The sequence below is a fragment of the Octopus bimaculoides genome, chromosome 8 (assembly GCF_001194135.2).
Source record: "Octopus bimaculoides isolate UCB-OBI-ISO-001 chromosome 8, ASM119413v2, whole genome shotgun sequence".
In the NCBI taxonomy this organism is placed as follows: Eukaryota; Metazoa; Mollusca; class Cephalopoda; order Octopoda; family Octopodidae; genus Octopus; species Octopus bimaculoides.
Genome location: NC_068988.1, coordinates 94,001,024 through 94,019,698, shown reverse-complemented (window position 1 = coordinate 94,019,698; position 18,675 = coordinate 94,001,024). Strand labels below are relative to the sequence as shown.

General features: G+C 36.1%; 1 protein-coding gene across 11 annotated transcripts in view; it reads right to left on the bottom strand.

Annotated features, from left to right (window-relative positions):
- LOC106880080 (uncharacterized) overlaps positions 1–18,675 on the bottom strand; it is an 83,847-nt gene that overhangs the window by 19,913 nt on the left and 45,259 nt on the right. For 6 of the 11 annotated variants that reach the window (XR_008264790.1, XR_008264788.1, XM_014929897.2 and 3 more), the window contains one exon: positions 2,556–2,591. The exons of the other annotated variants lie outside the window; for them this stretch is intronic. The gene's annotated coding sequence lies outside the window, so the exon portion shown is untranslated. The remainder of the gene's footprint in view (positions 1–2,555; positions 2,592–18,675) is intronic. 11 annotated transcript variants of the gene reach the window in all.

Here is an 18,675-nt window from a genome sequence, read left to right as displayed (position 1 = left end):
ATATATATATATATATATATATATATATAACCCATTCTTAAAAGGAATTAGCAGAAGAAACCTCAAGAACAACGTAGGGGCTACTAAGAAAACCTCTAACTGGGTGTGGCTGAAAGCGATGAGAAACGGGACGTAGAGCGCCGCTACGACACATGCCTTGGCTTCACCAATCTCGGCCAGGTCGCCAGCATTGCACACACATACATATACATACATGTATAATACATACATATGTATTTACATATATGCATACATACATGCATACAGTCGAATAAGGAATGTTGGACCTCAAAACTCACTGCATTCGATAAAACAGTGGCCCAGAATGTGCTTGCAGTGCCAGTACACATACCAACATTTGGGCTGCTTGATTATACGCTTGATAAGATTCGAGCCATTGATGCGAAAATCCGAAAAGTACTAACAAGTACACATAATTTCCACATAAACAGTGACTTAGACCGCCTCTACCTAAAAGGAAAACAAAGCGGCAGAAGCTTAACATCGATCCAAAATGCCTTTGACTGTCACATCATATCCCTTCGGCAACATCTTTTAATCATCAAGCGTCGAAGTGCATCCCTGGACTAAGTGTGCATACATGAAGCTGATAACATCATAAGACTTCGAAGGCAGCTCCTTGAGCAACACTCTTTGATAACCTAGAATACATGCCCAAAAAGTCGCACGACGCTACCGCAATGTATCATCAGATGAAAGGATGAGCGTATATGAGCAGAAGACTATGCTTGGATATGTTAGTAGAAAACTCCGAGATGATAGTAACATCAATCATCAAAGTAGTCTACCATGGACCAATAGCCGGATTACTACCTCTCACTTTGAAGGGTATGAGTTTGCAATCCAGGAACAGCAAATATCAACCAAGTACCTGATGCCCAAAAGGGATAGAGATGCAGGAAAAGCTGTAAAATGTGACAACCGATGCAGACTTTGTGGAGTTCACACTGAAGATCTCACCCACCTCATAAGCAGTTGTCCGAAAATACCATAACGGTATTAACTAGCGATGTGACATGATGTGAGTGGGTACCAATAGAATTAGAGAACCCACTGAAATACTTGAACACTGTGATAATGGCCCTTCATTTAGCACACTCTAGCGGCAAAATTTCAACTTGTGGAACCTTACCTCCTGCTCCGTGTTGCCTACGATCACTTCCGTGTATTGGTAGTTAATCCTCTTATAGAAATATAGAAATATGTCATACTGTGTTGAACTGATCTCACACATGTATTTCGGTCAATGTACTTGATCTTTTAACCTCGTTTGCACACACTCACACGCACGCACACACACAAACATGCAAATATGTACACACACATACGCAATACATACATACATTCGCTGTTTATACTTACGTCTGATTCTCAATAATAAGCCACTACAACATCAGTTGCAGTGACCTAAAGTCTTACTAAGCCTTATCGATAAGAGAAAACCGCCAACATGCACAGCCTTATCTAAAGTAAGAGGATAATTTGATATATAGAATAATTTCTCTGAAGAAGATACACCAAATACAGAAGATTTTATCTGACTGAAACATCGAATACTTATTTAATCGATATTTTAAATTGACCATTCGGGTGATTAGTTGTGGAGACCCGGACTATCTTTTGCTATCATACACTATAGAAAATGTTTTCATAATCTACTGAAAATCAAAGGCAGTGAGTTTCGTTTTAAATTAACAAGCAAAACGTTGGGATTTCGTTGGATTGGATCATGTAAGATAATAAATATACTTAAGCGATATGTTCGAAGAATATTACTGGTACATTTTCATGGAAGGTGAATGCCAGATGATCCAGTTTGGGATTAATGTACGACAGTCAGACATTAAGAGAGACTGTTAAACCACTACAACTCCGGAAGCTTCAAAATATGGCTGAATTAAGATGCTTAGATGCTTTTATCACTATTTTTGAAAGGTGGTTATTTGCTGGATGCGTATAGTTCATTCGGGGTAGAATTTGTGGGGTTAAGTTAAACAGCATTCATAAGAAGTACCTTTTGCTATCATACACTATAGAAAATGTTTTCATAATCTACTGAAAATGGAAGTCTTCGGATAAACGTAATGCATGTAATGTTTGCTACAAATGAGAGATGGGAAGAGGTGGGAAAAAGAGAGAGAGAGAGAGAGAGAGAGTGTGTGTGTGTGTGTGTGTGTGTGTGTGTGTGTGTGTGTGTGTGTGTGTGTGTGTGTGTGTGTGTGTGTGTGTGTGTGTGTGAGGGAGTGATAGCGACAGAGAAAGACAAGCTATAACAGGAATGCGGATCCTCTCCTTTTCTTTCTCACTTTTTCGGTTAAAAATATTATTTAGCCGAGAATGTTTATGTATGAAGTCAGACAATTCCTAAATTTCATCTTCTAAAAGGTTAGAAACCTAATCTTCTTCATAAAGTATTTAGTTCCTTGAAAATCATATAAACATTACAAAAAGGAAAAATCCATTTAGAAAGAAATGATTGAAAAATAAAGAATGACTAATAAGAAACGAAGTTTCCATATTTGAACATTTCTTACCTCCTGGTGACTGCATAGAGTTTTTGTTGCCGGAAACTTGATACGAATAAAAAAAAGAAACAATAAAAGTACTTCCTTTAGTTAAGTCCCTTATGACGTCATAAACGAAGTCGAAGAAACATTTAAACATTTAGTTTATTTATAAACTTAATCTATTGAGTTTCTATCTACACCAGACAGAGATGTGCGCTTAAGAATTTATGTCTATATACATACATACTTGCGTATGTGTGCGTCTGTATCTATTGTGTATATAATTATATATGTATGTATATGTGCATGTGAGCATGTATATATGCATTCATATATATATATGTATATATAATGCATTTGTATGTATATACATGCATGTTTATGCATATGTAAGTATATATAGATGCACATATACATCTATAAATATTATGTATTCACATATATGCATATTCATATCTTACGCGCATACAGAGATACTCACACATTCACATACACATTAATGTTTATTTATTACTCTATTCTTTTCAGTAGAGAGAAAGAGAGAGAAAGAAAGAAAGAAAGAAAGAGGGCGTTTGTGTGTGCGCGTGCGTGCGTTTCTGTGCGTGTGTGTGTGCGTGCGTGTGTGTGTGCGTACGTGTGTGTGAGCATAATTTTTTCACTCCTAGTTTTCGAACATACCCCCAAACTCCTCTTCTTAGACACTTTTTGAAAAGCATCAGCAATGTTTGATGCGGCAGATCAGATGCTCAGGCAACCGTGGCTGCACCCGACAATAATTATACATACCCCATATGCACAAGCAAGTGAGGAAATTACGGATATGTAAATATTTCCTTGCTGCTAATGCACCTGATATTCCTACAACCATGACGATTGGCTTAGTATTTGCTTTTAGTTCCAAAGAGTGCAATTCTTGTCTTGCAGCGGACTTATAATGTAAGAGAGCTGAGGAGGACGTCCAGCCTTTCTCTCTCGTCAAATTGTTAACTAATAGATAATCTCAGACCTATGGATTGTCAAAGAATAGCGGCTTAGATAATATGATTCAATCGCAAACAAGGAATCACAAATAACAAGTGAAACCACAACTTTGATTGACTTACCCCACTCTACTATCAATAGGTCAATGATTTTTTAAGTTCTCATCGACGCACACTTCCTCTTAAATCCCGTCTACCAGAAAATGTTTAATCGTAAAACAATGAATGACAGTTAAATAATGTTGAAAATATTTTTCCTAAACGAACAACTAAATTTAATCATACAGAACTAGAACTGTAATAATAATAATAATAATAATAACAATAATAATAATAATAACAATAATAATAATAATAATAGTAATAATTCCACATTCTGGCATAAGGCCAGCAATTTGGGGAAAGAGGATAGCCGATTACATCGACCCCTAGTGCTCAACTGGTACGTATTTTATCGACCCCGATAAAAGTCGGTCTCACAGAATCGGAACTAAGAACGCGGGGGCGGACGAAATGCCGCTAAATATTTAGCCTGGCGTGCTAAGGATACTGCCAACTCGCTGTATTACTACTACTATTGGTATTACTACAACTACTACTACTACTACTACTAATAATAATAATAATAATAATAATAATAATAATAATAAGAAGAAGAAGAAGAAGAAGAAGAAGAAGAAGAAGAAGAAGAAGATATACGTTATGATATCACACTCCTGGATAATAAGAACAATGGAAATGTATGGAGTAGTAGAGAATATGAGAAGCCTTATACGAAATAGCATGAAATGCTGGAGAACGGAATTGACAGCAAAGAAGCAAGTACAAGGAGAAATGAAAATCAAGAGGGGAATTTTCCAAGGGAAGAGTGTGTCCCCACTGATATTCGTTCTGGGAATGATTCCCTCGAGTGAAATACTACAGAAAACAAAGTTGTGATATGATCTGGGAAGAGGTTAGGGAAAACTGAATTACTTGTTATTCATGGACAACCTGAAGCTATTCCCAAAAACTGAGGCAGAACGGGACAGCCTAGTCTAATTTGAAGGAGAATGGTCGGAAGAATCAGGGGGATGAGGAATTTTTCCCCAACCAAGTTCTTCGATCTTCTGTGATGTGATCTTTGCAGTGTGGAGTCGCGCATTGTTCTGATGAAACATCACTCCTTTTCGATTCACTAAAGCGGGTCTTTTTTTCTTCAAAGCTTGGTTCAAACGCTCTAATTGCTGACAGTAGACTTGAGTATTGATTGTTGCATTGGGTGGTAAGAATTCAAAGTGAATTACTCCTTTGCAATCCAACCAGATAGAGAGAAGAACCTTTTTTCCAGGAAGTTCCCTTCTCAGTTGTGGTTGAGCTTTTCCCCTTTTACCAAGTCACTGTTTACGACATTTAACATTTCGATAGAAGATCCATTTTTCGTCACCAGTCACAAGTCTATCCAAAAAGGGTGAAATGAGTTCGCGAGAATGGATAGAAGAACAGATGTCAACTCAAGATTAGCGGTTGCTTTCGGACAATTCATGAGGCACCCATTTTCCAAGTTTAGGAGCCTTTCCAAGCTGTTGAAGATGACGATGAACAGTTGTATGGTTTGAACTAAGCTTTATTGCCAATTCTTCAACTGATAATGCAGGATTTTCTTCAAGTAATGCCTCAAGGAGCTTATCATCAAACTCAAGACGTCCTGTTCGATCTTTATCTTCAAGGCTGAAATCTCCACTTCTGAATTTTGCAAACCATCTCCTGCACGTTCTTTCGTTCAAGCATTTTCCCCCATAAACTGAGTGTATGTTTCGAGTCGATTCGGCTGCAGAGTTTCCTTTTTTGTACTCATAAAGCATTATGTGCCTTAAATGCTCTTTGGATACTTTCATGTTAGAAAGGGTTTCAATCAAACAAATTTTAATTCTATTATTCTGTAAAATAATATTTAATTAGGTTAAATGAACACAAATGCATAAAAATAATTTTAAATTCCATTAGACATTCTAAAATACTATTAAATTTCATTCAATTTAAAAAAAGGTAAAAACGGACAGAACTTATGGGATGACCTGATATGTATGCATGTTTTATGTGTTTTTTATATATGCATATGCATGTGTGTGTGTGTGTGTGTGTGTGTGTGTGTGTATGCAAGTCCGTTCATGTGTGCCTGTATATGCATGTATGTACAAACGTGTAATGTGTTATTCCTTCTACTGATATTATATCATGCACCAGACTATGAAAAACTGCCAAGCATGCAAGTGGAGAATGGTGAGTGTTTAACGATTCAGCCCTCATTCGAATCGCATGCTTCTAATGAGTTGTACATCTATTATGTTATTATGTATATGTCTAAGATATTACAATCAATATGTGAATCATCTATATTCTAATCAAATTATTTACTCTACAAGACGTGCTGTGTGCTCTGGTTTCTTTTATCGGGAAAAAATACAAAATTACGCGTCATATATGTGACGGTATGTGGGTGTGTTTGTGTGTGTGTGTGTGTATTGCGCGTCTGTGAGTATATATACGTGTGTGTGTGTAGATAGATAGATAGATAGATAAATAGATAGAGAGAGAGATAGATAGATAGATAGATAGATAGATAGATAGATAGATAGATAAATAAATAGATAGATAGATAGATAGATAGATAGATAGATAGATAGATAGATAGATAGATAGATAGATAGATAGATAGATAGCTGCCTGTTATCGGCAGCTAATTATTTTTTTCTGAAGGGTTACTGAATAAGCTATTAAGCAATCATCAATTTCCTTAGCCATTTTCCCTTCTCCATGAGGTAGTGAGAGCTACTCTGAAAGTCTACCAATCAGCTAGTACTCCCGTCTCATGAGTGGAATAGTTTATTTACTAGTGTTTTAGTGAATAAAAAATTAGCAGCCGATAAGAGGAAAGTGTATTTACGTGTGCGCATGCGTGTGTGTGTGTGCGTGTGTGTGTGTGTGTGTGTGTGTGTGTGTGTGTGTGTGTGTGTAGTAAGTACGTTGTTGCTGAACATTCCCTACCATCCTATAAAAGAATCGTCTGTTCACCCACCATTACAAACCAACCGCTATCATTCCTGAGTGATGATGACAACTTGAGTGACGCTGAAACTGCTTGCAAGCAAAAGATAAATTAATTTCTTAAGTCGTTTTTATGGCAGATTTATGCAAATCATAGTAAGATAAAGGAAAACAATAACACCATCACAAATAAAAACAAAACAAAACATAAAGTAACAAACGATCTATGTTATGTCTTCACTCTATCTCACTCTTTCCCACCTTTTATCTTTATTAGTTTTCTTATGTTGTAGATTTTGTTTCATTATTGCTGTTATTATTTTGCTTGTTTACAACGTTGTTGTTCTTGTTTTAAATGTTGCTGTTCAGTCTATGACTTGGAGTAAGTTGTGGCTTTCAGTGTCTAGTCAACGAATGGGAGACATACAGTCATTGGCGCACGACACCAGCGCCATATTTTCAGTTGACGACTAAGAGAAACAACTCGCGTGGACATTGTGAGTATCACGTGCAATTCTCGTTAACGAAAACATCATTGTGAATAACAATAGCATGGTCTTCTCATTTGAATAAATATCTCTTATTATCTTATTGCATTGCAAGTCTCTTTCCTTCTTTCTCCACCTCTCAGTACTTTCCTGTTTTTTTTTTACTCTCGCTTCCCACTCTACAGCACAGGCTCTCTTTTTTTTTTTCTTTTGCTAAATATTCTCAAGAGACGAAGCGGTAGATGAATGATTGGAATAGTGCGAATGCTGGATTCACAGTATTTAGTTATATTTCATTGGGTGCCGTGTTCGAACCCAGTTAGACTTTGCTTTGCACCGATCAAAAATCGATAATTTGATTAATTCCGATGAAACATTAAAGTCGAGTCAATCGATTATATCCGATCACTTTATATTCGCAGCCCTGGGCATACCATTATTTTAAACGTGGAGTGGAAACCTGTAAAGTTCCAAACACAAACACTTTCATTAACTAGTTTAGTCTGTGAAAGATTTCGCCATTTCATCATCGCAACTGACAGAGACGTCCTAATGGCGGGTGTTTTTCTTTTTTTGGTAGTGGTGGTGGGGGGAGGATTTAAAGAACTAGTATCTATCTCATTAATACTTTGCAAGTTCCAATATTCTTTTCTACTCTAGACACAAGGCCCGAAATTTTGGGAGAGGGTGGGCAATCGATTGGATCGACCCAGTACGCAACTGGTACATCCCGAAAGGATGAAAGGCAATGTCAACCTCGGTGGAATTTGAATGAATTTAATCCGCTCCCCATCGCCGAAATTGCTGGCCTCGAGCCAAAATTTAAAACCAATATGTCGAGATTACATGAAACTTGTGCAGTAGAATGAAATTAAGACATTTACATAATCCACCACCAACAAAAATTGTTCTCGTGCAAAGAAAAAAAAGTATTTTCTAGTGGAACATTGCTTAAATATATTTCAACTGTTTTTTTTTAATATGAATTATTTTCTTCCATCACAGTAATGTCATGCAACGGGTCAAATTTGCTGCCCTTTTATTTTTTTTTGTAATTCACAAACGGGAATATTTTTATATTAGTAACTAAAATACTAATATTGGGTTCAAATTTTGGAACAAGGCCAGCAATTTTGGAAGAGGTCAAATCAATTACTGGCACTTATTTGATGGATTCCCCCACCACCACACACAAAAAAACGGTAAAGTTGACCTCGGAGAGATTTGAACTCAGAACGTAAAATCCCAATTAGCAGTTTGACTGGAATACAAACGATTCTGCCAGCTCACCACCGTAACTTATATGCTAATACCTTATGTTATGGGAGACAGAGTATCAAATCGCATTCAAAAATAGCCAGGGGAGATTCGTCGTTTCGTATCTCTTAATACCGTGCGGAAAATCAAGAATTTAACTCTCAGTCCAGAATGTAAATTAATTCTTAGGGGTAGAACGGACCGCCGCTGAAAATAGAGACTTACTAATAAAAATGATGAGTGTTTTGCTACCTCCTCCAGTCGGGTTTGGCTCCAGCGGGGAATAACTTAACTTATCATAAAAATGCTAATAGGACCATTCTACTTTTGACTTTATCCCTAGCGCTATCGAATGGACTTGAAAAGGAAAGCTAACAACATTCAGCCAAGGTTAATATAACAATAAAACGAACGAAAATTTATTCTGTCGATTAACTGTTTAACTTGGAGACAGGATTTCAGTACATCTGGTGCAACTTTCATGCGTCGCAGAGTTGGGGAAGCATTTAAGGCTGAATGTCTGGTACCAGCCGTGAAACATAGTGAGGACTCTTGGTGAAAACGCTTTGCTAAAATCCTGCTGAATCCTCCGAGAGAAACTCAGACTCGAAATAAATACATCGAGTCTTTAATGACTCAACGAGTCTGCTGTTTTATACATACATAGTTGGGTGCATGCATCTGAAGTAAAATGCAAAATTTGCCCGGTCCAGTTCTCCAATACCAAAACAGACAAAAAGAGAAAAATACACCAATAAATAATGTTGAGTTATCGTTAGCTTCTTCTCGAAGATCAAGTCACGTGTCAAGGCAACGCTGTGTGTGAGCATGGGTCGGGAGATGAGACAGAAACCTCAGCGCAACGCGAGGCATGCTTCAACGTCTCTTGGTTACTTTTTATGATGTACAGACATCAAAAATGACTATTGTGCGCGTATGTGAGTGTATAAATGTATATAGAACGAAAGTTGCAGACATGATAGGCTTAAACAATATGCTAATTTTTTTTTTCTAATAAAATTATTTCCTTGTAGGATTTTTGTAATTAAATTACTCACAATTCTTTGGATGTAAATCATCAGAGTATAGTGTCAATCAATAGAGAGGCGAAAGGAACCACCGGTCATATTTGTTCATACATAATACTCAAACTAGATTGACATATAAAGAGGTGAGGATAGATAGATAGATAGATAGATAGATAGATAGATAGATAGATAGATAGATAGATAGATAGATAGATAGAAAAAGAAGATGACTAAAATTTCATTTGAAACCTTTCAGCCGACCAACGAAAAATCTGAAAATTATGGCTGAAAGTGATCTGGTAAGGTTTCATCGTAAAGCTGGCATTTAATTACCTATATTTCATAAGCTCCTTTTCCCCAACAAATTGATCGTAATTTAAGTTTTAATGTATAAAAGGCAAGTGTAAAATAGATAGTTTTAAATATCGCCACGAGCGCAACCTATAACCAGTCGAATGATGATGCGTTGTTGAATTTAATAATGCACTTGAGATGAGATTATTGCTTAACGTAAAAAACCATCAAAAGTTCAACAAATTAACACGTATACACAGCAGTATACTGTTGAATAAAAGAGGAAAAGGAATAATTTAATGGTTGGAAGGTGGGGGGAATGCTTAAAACAGTGTTAAAATATTAAGTTGCAGAAATTTCACTGATGCGTCAATAAAATTAAATGAAACTACATCGAAAATTGCAGTAAGAGTGAATTTTTCTCCCAATAAGAACAAAATGGACAACAATAATAAAATATAATTGAAAAAGTTGTGCATTAAGTAATAAATAAAAACGCCTCTTTAAAATCGAGACAGCCACTAATGCTTCAAATCTATGAAAAATTTCACAAAAATCATTCAAGTTAGGCCGACATTATAAACATCGACGATTATCGTTGAACATTTGGCAAACGTCAAAAGAAAAAAAATGAAAGAAAATCATTATTAGAACATAAAATTTAGTGTTCACTTTATATTCAAAAGAATTTTGCAGGTTTTAACATAACTTCTGCCTATTTGAACTGCTGCCGTTTTGTTATGATCTAACTGTAATATGCTCATCACTAATGCCTTTTCTTTAAAACATGGAATATAAATATATACTCACTTCGCTTGTATTTTACTTTGAAATCCATGTCGATTATGACAGGCTTCGAAATCTGCACTCCATCAATGGCAATATTATCTACATTCATCTCATCTCTCCAAACAAACATACGTTTGAAGATCAGCATGTTATCAGAATTTTTTTTTCTACACTTGTATTTCGTTATGATTTTAAAAATGAATTCTTAAACAAACTTGGAACTTTAGCCGAGAAGCATTGTCTTGTCGAAAGACACAATGAAGTCCTTATTGGGTGACACGAATACAGTATAGATGTCTTAGTTATTTTTCTGAAATTTTGATTGTTATTTCGAAATCGGCCAACCTTCATAGAACATTTTTTATGCTCTAAGACACTCTCATCATTGCTAGCCTGGCTATTGAAGCAGATCTAGAGTGATGTCATCTGATATATCCTACAATGGTAAAGACGGAAGAATGGGATACCAAGAATAGTTCATTTGTTTTTAAACTGAGTGATCGTTTGAAACTCCTTCATTAGCTAATTGGTATCTTCATTTTGAAAGAATGGGAACAATAACTGCGGTTTTCATGCCATTTCAGTTTCGCATCTATAGATCTATCTTCATACACTGACCCCTCTCGAAGGAGACTTTCGCCTATATTAATGGTAAATTTCTCTTTTTTTTTCTACACAGCAAAGAATGCAGTTGAATAGATCGACTCCAATATACTACTGGTACCTTTCTAACTGAACCATGGAGGATTAGGAACAACTTTCAACATGGGTGGCATTTAAACTTACAGCATAAAGAGAATGGTCTTCACACTCCATTAAAAACGATATTTCTTGCCAGTAGCTTATAACAAAAAAAATAATAATAACAAGAGCACTCAGAGAGCTCAAACTTCCACCAAGGCAACACCAACTTCCTAATCTTTTTATTACTCACCAACGGGCGAACACAGAGGGGACAATACATTACATGTGGGGACACAAAACGGGGGTGGGGGAATAGCACAACGTATGAGAAGCATGAAATGACAAATACTGAATTTGTTTGTTTGTATATAACCACTTACTACTCCAGCAAGCTGCGGAGAAGCATAAATAATCGAAGACATGGTCAGAGATATCTGCAGTGCAAAGCGGGAAAATGACAAAAGTAATATTAATCGTTAAATGATTCATAACGTGTTGAGTAGAGATTTCTGATAATAATCGCCTTCATAAAACAGATAATTGGTTATCCTGGTACATTCCATTACAGGTGAACTCTTAGAATCCTATAGTAATTCTTGTGTAATAGATTATGCAAACATTCGCCAATGGTGCTCGTTTTCGATTCCTTCAGTCCTTAACGTTATTCTCATACGCTCTATGTTCGAAATTTCTGCTTCTATTATTATTTTGTCCAATGTCTACGGGAGATTATTTTTTTAGAGCAAATTTTATTCTATGAACTAAAAATACGATTTTAAAAAGTACGGTGTAATAAACGTAATTGCATCCGACATTGTTAGACATATTCGCACTCAAAGACATAAAGTAAAAATTACAAGAGTTCAATGCAAAAGAAAAGTCCATGGTAAATTTAGTAAGAAAACATAAGTAAATAACATTGAATATTTCAAGTTCTTTGCCAATTCCTTGCTAAATAACAATTCTTGTGAGTTATATTAACAGCTGTTGTTCTCTTTGCATGACAGGATAAAAAGGTTAAGATATTTACGAGTGACTGCCATTGTTCAATTTAAACACATTTTCCAATCACATATAACCAATCAAACTAGTTACAAAAAAATTCAAGCAAAATATCGTAGTTTAGTGTCTCGCTTTTTGCCCTGGCTGATTACGTCGACCTTTAACAAGAAACTCCGACTATGCTTCTTACCAAACTACCACACGTTCTTGGCCAGTCTTGTCTTTCAATTTGTGTTCATGCTTTGATTAGTTGTTGCATAAGTTAGCTGGTGTGCAACTATCCATCTTGTATCAAAGAAATCAAGGCGGCGAGCTGGCAGAATCGTTAGCACGCCGGGCGAAATGCTTAGCGGTATTTCGTCTATCTTTACGTTCTGAGTTCAAATGCCGCCGAGGTCGATTTTGCCTTTCATCCTTTCATCCTTTCGGGGTCGATAAATTTAGTACCAGTTGTGTACTGGTTCGATCTAATCGGCTGGCCCCCTCCCCCAAAATTTCGGGCCTTGTGCTTAGAGCAGAAAAGATTGAATAATTAAACCTATAGACCCACCTGCTCGCCTTTTTAGGTAATTTTTCTGTATGTTTCATTTACCGAATCTTCGGAATCAACCATAGTATCTAAGCAAGATAACTTATTCAGGCAAAATGTTTACTAACTTAGATATAATTTTAATAGTATATGATGCAATATAGGAGCCAAATAATGTCCCTCGCAAATATATTATATTAGTTATTTGGATCTGAAAGGCAGGGAGTGATGGGTTCAAAGAACAGAAACGAATTGAAGAGAAACAGAAAAATCGAGTTTTTTTTTTTTTTTGAAAGTTCTAAATCTGGAAATTTCAGGAAAACTCTTATAAATATGGAACTAAAATTGAATCCATAAATTATTAAATTTACAACCTCTGTTAATTAGTACTTGTATATTTGATTAAATAAGAAGTAGGAGTCGATATTTGCTTTACTTCAATATATGACCACATTTATTCACAAAGTATCTCTAGAAATAGTTATGTTTCCTTAAATCGATTTCAATTTTCTTTGAAATGTAAAATGACTTCCAAAGTACTGGCGCCATCTGTTGACCTGAATATAAAGTTAGCAAATCTTTTCTCTTTCACGTCTCTCAAGTCAGTTCTTTATTTTTCTTTTTTCTTTACCTATGTAAACAAATAGTTGTATCAGCGTTACTCTCTTGTTCCTATTAATAATATTTTATCACCAGAATTATTTCAGAATTTTGTTACTTTATTCAACAATAAACTGTCATCTGTTATTAGGACAGACTGTTGCAGCTGGTGACTCGGTGGTTCGTGCTAACCAATAGCACAAATGTGAATGTTGTTCGAGGCATAAGGCCTTCTACCTTACTGTCACAAGGTAGTTCATTCTTCCATATATATATATATACGCCCGAAATTGTCGTGACTTCTGGGACTTGACTGAGGAAAGAAGGCCACTAATGACCCGTCTTTTTTTGCCTGTCCTAATTGTTGTTTCTCTTGTCCGCCTTGTATTGTCTATCTGTCCGAATGTTTTATTGTACTCTACTGCGTTTTTGTTCCTTTCATATATATATATATATGTGTGTGTGTGTGTGTGTGTGTGTGTGTGTGTGTGTGTGTGTGTGTGTGTGTGTGTGTGTGTGTGTGTGTGTGTGTGTGTGTGTAGCAAGCATAGAATGCTTAACTCTCAAATGGCCCACTTCACTTGGTTGTAAATAAGGTTCATTACAAGGTCCAGCTCACGACTATGTAAGCAGCGGAGGAGGTTAAATTAGCTGTGGTCGAGACCAATGTTTCTCAAAGTGGGATACCAGAACTCCCAGGGTACCATGAAAATATTTTTTGGTTCCACAAACAAGGAGTCTTTCAATGAGATTTAACAATTTTTTAAATAAAAAGGATATTCAACATTTCGAAAGAGCGTCATTTTATACATTTTTATATGAACAGATTATGTTCCAAATATTTTTTTCTTTTTAATTGTCTATAAAATTTAGGTTAATGTACTGCGATTATTTGAAAATCCTCTTTGGATTATATATAATCATTTAGAGAGGTAGGATTTGTCTGTAAAATATAGGTGTGGGTACCACGATTATTTGAAAAATCATCTAAAGTTACCACGACAAAATAAGTATATGAATTTTATAATAATAAGCGTGGCCGTGTGGTAAGATGCTTCCTTTCCAACCACACGGTTTTTGGTTCAATACCACAGCGTTTCTCGGACTCAGACCAAATCTTTTTGACCGCGCAGCTGCATGCATTTTTTTTGATAGATTAGAATGTACAATGGATGGAGGTGATTATCATTTAATTCCATGACAACCCTAAACAAGCAAACGCTAATAAACCAATTTAATATATCTGTCTCTTCAAATTCTCAAGCCAGTTGTTACACGTGGTCCAGATCTGCTGAAAATACCAAGTAAATTCCAGTCAAATCATTCGCTGCTTTAAATGAGAGAAAAAAGAGACACTTTAGATAATATGGTCCTACATATTTTGAAAAAGGACGGTGTGTCATGACTGGAGTATCTTTGATCTAACTTAATATTGGGCTGAAGAAATATAACAAAACCATAATAAGTATTTTATATAACTAATGATACAGCTATTGTTGCTCCTTTGCTATGTCTTCGTGTTTTAGTTGTAAAATTTCTGTTTTTATGCTAACAATGCCAACAGTATTTTAAATGAAGAGATATTTTTTGCCAGCAATTGTGACTGAGGTGAATAAAAAAACTCGTTTTAGTCAAAGCGCCAATGAATTAGGTGTAAACTTTTGTCTTAGCACAAAGAAAAGTATCTAAGGACTGAACTGATTTGACCTCAACCGCATTTGGTTAATCTAGAGATAATGCAACCGAAATATGTGGTAGAAAATAAATCAAACATGAAAATCCAATGAGCCGTGTTCTAAGCCATTTTGGTAATGTATTTTTGCTGGACTAGAAACAATTTTTAACTGATTCACCTTCAAGATTTTCCCATTGTTTCCTTCTATCACACCATCAACACTCTGCTCTACACACAATCACTGCCGTTCAGGTTGGCCAAAAAACACAGAACGGAAACGGTGAGCACAGCCACACCCCCTTTAGTTATATAGAAGAGAAGGTAACTGTGTATAAAGTGTGTACTTGTGTTCAGTGCAGGACGCCGTACATAAGTATTCTGAAAGCTAGTAAAATATTAATGAATTCAAGCCACACCGCTATTACCACGTCCATGGCTTAGTGACAATCTATTGTTGTGTGTTGAGCAGCCATCACCTGCAGGTGGCATCTGTTCGACTTTGTGAGAGACGGACATAAGACAATAGTTGAAGGATCATAAGGGTCGTTGGTTGTAACGATGAAATTAAGATGCAGGCAAGCATATTCTGCTAACACTTCGCTTGTAATAGTACATTTAGTGAATCAGAGTAAAATAGAAAAACATAACAAGGAGACAATGGTGTAGGGAAGAGGGGGAGGAGGAGGAGGAGAGAGAGAAGGAGAGGAGGAAGAGGAAAGTGGGGGGAGAGAGAGAGAAAAACTGAACAGCTAAATGTATTGTTGCGCGAGTTAATATCAAACTGTCAGAAATGTAAAGTTGGGAAACAAGAAATAAATAACAAATAAAGGAGAAATTATTCTGAAATTTTATGCGAAATATATTTTATTTTTGAAAATACTCGATACTTTTGTTAGTTTTGTCACGGATTGAAATGATCTGACGGTGAAAGCAGGAAGACATATGTGAATTATTGATAATAAAACTTTAAAACAAGAAAATACACAATCGATGTTGGAATTGCCTTAACATATACACCGGTGATAATGTTTTCTTTATTTCAACAATAATGATTTCTAACATAAGCACAAGGCTATACATTGTCTGGGGGAGATGGGGTAGCTTTGCCAGACTCGCCCAGATTAACACTTACAAGTTCAAGGGAAGTAACTGAAACTCGTTCGAAGACTGTTTTGCCACTTCGACAATAATAAAAATGTTCTTCACTTCATAATAATTATTATTTCTATTCTAGGCACAAGGCCTTGAAAGTTTCTTTTGGGGAAGAGGGCCCAGTCGATTATATCAACCCCAATGCGTAACTGGTACATAATTTATCGACCCCAAAAAGCGGTTCGGCAAAAACTGACCGATAGAATAAGTACTAAGCTTACAAAGAATAAGTCCTGGGGTCGATTTGTTCGATTAAAAGCGGTGCTCCAGCATGGCCGCAGTGAAATGACTGAAACAAATGAAAGAGTAGGCTGAAATCTGTGGAGATATGGGGGCTCGTCGATTTCACCGACTCCAGTGCTTGACTGATGCTTGTTTTAACGACCCCAATATTCAACTGGTACTTATTTTATCGAATCCCGAAATATAACGTAAAGGCGGGCGAAATGCTGCTCTGCATTTTGTTCTATACTGTACATACATATGTCTGTCTGTCTGTCTGTCTGTCTGTCTATGTATGAATACGCCTTCCTGGGATCACATGTTGTGTGCAGTTTGTGTATACAATGCACATATAATTCTACACTGCATACATGTCTTACATGCAATTCTTGTCCTTGTTTAGGATTTTATTTCCATTAACTTATCATTCTTCCTCCAATTCCCTCTCATCACAAACTCCTTCACTTCCTCACCTCTTTCCCTTCACATTTCTGCCGTTTTAGATCTCACCTCTCTTTATGATTCTCGACTCACTTTTTTCCATTTTCCTTTTTGTCAGAATCGAATTCTTTAGTTCTGGGCACACCTCATTGATTTCCTTTGTATTTTCATTTTCTTTCATCTTACCTCCTACTTTGGGTGTTCAATTAATTAATCATTTTTAACAACTTTTGCTCATCTCTCTCTCTCTCTCTCTCTCTCTCTCTTTACTTTCTAACTTATTTTTCTGTCGATCTCGCATTCACCACCTGTCCCCCCCACAACCCACCCATTCAACTAACTTCAATCTTACTATAAACAACGAGCATCTCTCACATCTCCCCTCGTACAGTTCCCATACTACTTCGATCAAGTTTCCCTCTTCCGTCTCTCCCACATCGACCTCTCCACATCACATCTTCATTTCTTTCAATTTTTCAACTACAATATTGCGGCAAATCAAGACGGCGTGTTGGCAGAAACGTTAGCACACCGGGCGAAATGCTTAGCGATATTTCGTCTGTCTTTATGTTCTGAGTTCAAATTCCGTCGAGGTCAATTTTGCCTTTTATTCTTTCGGGGTCAATAAATTAAGTACCAGTTGCGTACTAGGGTCGATCTAACCGACTGGCCCCCTCCCCAAAAATTTTGGGTCTTCTGTTTCTATTACAGCTTTTACAGTTTCGTTGAGACGTTTTGATTCCTCTCGCAACATTTACGTTCACATTTTTGAAGAAAAATAAAACTGGTTGTTTGATCTACGGGAAATAATAGCTAAATCTCCCTCCAATCATATTTTTTAAAAAGGCTTAGGACGTGTTGGTTTATTGACAATGACGTTTGCTCTACCGGAAAGAAACGTAGAACGATAATGACTGGTATGTCATTAATCATTAATCATTAATCATAAATCGATCAGAAACAATTTGATCTATCAATAATAATTGTTTGCATCGAATGAGTACTAAGTGCACTTAAATGAGGGTCACTTAGAAATATTGATAGCAATAGAGTACGGACGAATTCAAAGACCCAGTTTACGGTGATAGGATTATAGAAGAAATATTTGCTTGTACTGCCGCTGATGTTTTCGACCTTAGCCTTTCTAATGTTGTTCTTCTGCAGATTTTGCAATTGCAGCTGATGACGATGATGATGACCATGATGATGATGATGATGATGATGATGACGATGATGATGATGATGATGATGATGATATTACTGTTGCTGCCGCTGTTGTGATTCTTATCGGTTTTATACACATTTGAAAATACTGCTATTTGTTCTTACGAATTGTTCTCGGTGGCATTTTTATTGCCGTTTAACATTTTCCATTGTAATCAAACTTATCATTATCGCTGTTGTTGTTGTTGTTATTATTGTTATTGCCATTGGCCATGTATAAGGAAATGTAATGATTACTTTTCCTTCCTTTCTTTCCTTCTTTTTTTTTAATGTTACTGGAATATAAACCATAATGATATGGCTGTGTTTATTGTGCCTACTATATTGCCTATCTGACCCTCTTCTCAACATGATTACGACGTTTAGATCCAAACCCGATAACAGGAATTCACGCAGAGATAATACTTAAGGTATTTAAATATTAATATCACAATTTTTACATACCCCACCCTCCTTCTTTCACATATCCTACTTGCATGTTTTCCGATTCCCAACTGACGGGAAAAAAACCAAAACCAAAAGCAACAAAAAATAAAAAACGATTTCCATGCTGTTGGGTTCATAAGAGTGCAATGAAGATTAGAGACACAAAACGTCAGGTGTTCTTATTTTCTGACACCCCAATACGAACGCAAAAAACAGAGATCTTGTGTATGGAAGTGCGTGTTCATATATATATATATATATATATATATATATATATATGTTTGTATACATAGATACATATATATATGTGTATATATATATATATATAT